Source organism: Pan paniscus, chromosome 17 (assembly GCF_029289425.2).
Source record: "Pan paniscus chromosome 17, NHGRI_mPanPan1-v2.0_pri, whole genome shotgun sequence".
Taxonomy (NCBI): domain Eukaryota; kingdom Metazoa; phylum Chordata; class Mammalia; order Primates; family Hominidae; genus Pan; species Pan paniscus.
In genome coordinates, this window is record NC_073266.2 from 1,235,087 (window position 1) to 1,238,737 (window position 3,651).

Genomic DNA, 3,651 nt, shown 5'->3' on the forward strand with positions numbered 1-3,651 from the left:
TCTCAGTTTACTGCAACCCCCTGCCTCCCAGGTTCAAGCAATTCTCCCACCCCAGCCTCCTGAGTAGCTGTGATTAGAGGCATGCCCCACCATGCCCAACTAATTTTGTGTTTTTAGTAGAGACAGGGTTTTTCCTTGTTGGTCAGGCTGGCCCTGAACTCCTGACCTCAGGTGATCCACCTGCCTCAGCCTCCCCATGTGTTGGGATTACAGGCATGAGCCACTGCCCCTGGCCATTTTTTTTTAAAGATAACGTCATGCTCTGTCACCCTCCTCACCACATTATAGCTCTGGGGCCAAGCTGCATCACAATGGAAATCATGGAGCCACAGGAAGAATCCACTCAGCTTTGCAAGATGCTGCCCAAGGGGTTGCTTGGAGTAACCAAATTAACATTTTTCATTCTGCTCAGAGCAAAATACATGTGACAAAACATAGACATGAGCCACTTTGCTTAGCACTCAGTGTCAAACTGGTAAGACTTAAACTTGCTCCCAGATAGGCCGTGCCATCTCTAAATCTTTTTAGAAGCTTCTGCATATTCATAGGCATCCCTAGATGAGACTAATTTGGGAGCCCTCATTTTTAAATGCACTTCAGGGCATTATTCATTTGGAATGTTCCACTGTAAGTTATCTTTAGTAAGATTTTGCCATTTCTGTAAGACTTTGCTGCTTCCCAGGCCTAATGAATTAGCCAGAAGGAACTAAGTTTTCCAGAAATTAAGGATCCTATTTTTACCTAATATATTGGCTTTACTCCAAGGTTCCCTTGATTGACTTAGCCAATGATTTTTTTTTCCTACCTAAGCATGTGAGGAAAATGAAACAATGGGGTAGAACACAAAAATCCCTGTGAATTTTCAAAAGCCAAATTTTACAACCCTCCAATATTATCATTTACTACCACTTTCCTTCTGACCCATTCAGATGTAGGAGATCTCTAACTGGAACTGGATTCAAGCCAGTTAACTACTGGATCAAATCTGATCCTGGACCTGGTCCCGTTTCTGTCATAACTTCTAAAACATCTAGCCAGTCATGGCTGGATAGCAGTTTGGAACACAAATTTGCTCAAAGAAACTCAGAGCTCAAAACACAAATCCATGGAGCTCTGAAATCCGAGAGAGAATTTACCATAATCCCCAGCTGCTCCGAGAGGTCAAAGGGCACAAGTGTTACAGAATCCTGAGACATCACTTTTCTGCCTGAAACCTCTGGCTGGTGGTGTCTTTACCTGTGTTTTGCTCGGGCCCACTGGGTTCGTTCTGTCCACTCGGCTCATGCTAGTGGTGTGGACCCCACACCTGCCAAGGGTGAGCTGGGTACAGAGCAGTGAAGGGTGTGTGAGCAAGCAAGCATGGGATCTGGCCACTGCACACAGCCAAGCATGCCAGCTGCAGTGGGGTGGGCAGCTCCAGGCACCGGCACAGGTGCCAGCTCCCTGTGAGGCTGCAGCTGGACCAGGCCGACTGCAAACAGCTTCCACTGTGGTTATCAGGGAATGCAGTGGCGCCCGGAAACTTGGAGATGCAGGAACTGCAGAGCCCCAAAGAAGGTGTCACAGCCCTGGCTTGGGGAGCTCCTAGGTCTGGGCTCCCTGAAGAGCCACAGCTCTTGTCTCCTTCTCTCTTCTCTTCTTCTTGCCTGCAATTTGGCAAGCAAGGGGTGCGTTTCAGCCCTGTTTATGTTACACCTCTTTCAGCCCTGCTAGTTGGCAGGTCCCGAGTTCTTGTCCTGTGTCCAGGAAGAATGAGGTATGTGGGCAAGTAGAAGGTGAGCAAGGTGAAGAGGTGCTTTATTGAGCAACAGTACAGCTCAGAGGAAACCTGCAGTGGGTAGCTCCTTTCTGCAGGCAGGTTATCCCAACGTCTGTTCAGCTCTCAGCAGCTGAGAGAGACGCACTGTGGTTAGCTGTGCCCACATTGCCGAGGCTGTTCGAGCTGAGGAGTGCCTTCAGGCCAGTGCTGAGCCACTCTTAGCCCCACCTCAACCTCCCTCTTGTGCTCGTCAGTGCCCAAAGTCTGGAGGGGGCCGAGGTGGCAGGGGGCTGGCATGTCAGCACTGCCCTGAGCTTGCAGAAACTGGGCCGGGTTGTGACTGTGCCTGGGTTCAGCCTCAACTTGGATCCGAAGTTGGAGTGGGCTCTGGGAGCAGAGAGACGCCAGGTGGTGGGACCAGGTATGACTGAGCCTGCAGGGGCAGGGGGGCTTGCTGGGCCTCTGAGAGTGCAAATATGCCCGGGTTTGCAGTCATGGCTGGATGGCTGCAGCTGTGCCTGGGAGGGCGGGGCTCCTGCCTGCCAATTTAGAATGGGTGGGTCTCCCACCCATTCCAGGCTCCCACCAGCTTCGAGGAGCGCACAGCCCCAGCCACTCCTCCCCACTGCAGCCAGTGTCTCCATAGCAACTGCTCCACGTGGGCCACTGCTGCCATCACAGAGCAGTCCTTGCAGGTGCCTTTCTTGTACCTCAGCACTCCTGGGGGTCATTAGAAGCCCTAGCAACACTGCTCACCACACTATAGCTCCGGAGGCCCTAGCAGTCCTGCTCCCACAGATCCCACTTCTGACACCATCTATTAAAAGAAAATCTTCAGCTGAACTAAATTTAAAGGAACTTAATTGAGAAATGAATGATTCACGAATCAGGCAGCCACCAGAATCACAGCAGATTTGGTGAGACTCCAGCACAGCTACATGGTGGAAGATTTATAGACAATAAAGGGAACGTGATGTACAGAAATCTGAAGTGAGGAGTGAGGTCCAGAAGCAACTGGGTCCCTTACCATTCTCAGCAGTGAGGTCCAGAAACAACTGGACTGGTTACAGTGCTCAGCATTTGCCTTATTTGAACACAGCTGAACACTCAGCAGTGTGTGAGTGGCAGAAGTTTGGCTGTTGGGATTGGCCAGGACTCAGCTATAGTTACAGGCACATACTCCTAAGTTAGGCTTTCAGTCTTTCTACCTATTAAGTTAGGTTGCAGTTTGTCCACAGGGACTCAAATCTAGAAGTACAGAGTCCTTCCCAGGCCATATTTAGTTCACTGTAACAGTTCCTATTATGACCTCACTGACAGTTCTTTTTCTCTGAATTCTCCTTTCTTCTCAACAGCTTATCCAAATGTTCCATTGGTCCCTGTTCATCCCTCCCTGCAGTTCTCCTTGACTGATTCAGCCCTTTGTGGTTTGCAGTCCTGTTTCTCTACAGCTTGGACCACTTCAGTCTTTCCATCATAGGTTTAACTCTCTGTTGAATGATTCTTTGTAGCTATGCAAAAGTTACCTTAAGCTCAAAAAATTCAAAGTGAAAGCCACATCCTCCTCTCTTCCCTTATGTGTATGGTATTACTACCATGCAGCCAGTGACCCAAAATGGGATTTCTTCTGGCCTTTTCTTGCTTAGATTCAGGCTCATCTGGTGTCAAGCCTTGTTACTTTTGTTTCCTTGTTCTTTTATTTTTAATTTTTTTTCTTTTGAGACAGAGTTTCACTCTTGTTGCCCAGGCTAGAGTGCAGTGTTGTGATCTCGGCTCACTGTAGCCTCCACCTCCTGGGTTCAAGCAATTCTCCTGCCTCAGCTCCTGAGTAGCTGGTATTACAGGCACTTGCCACCATGCCTGGCTAATTATGTATTTTTAGTAGAGATGGG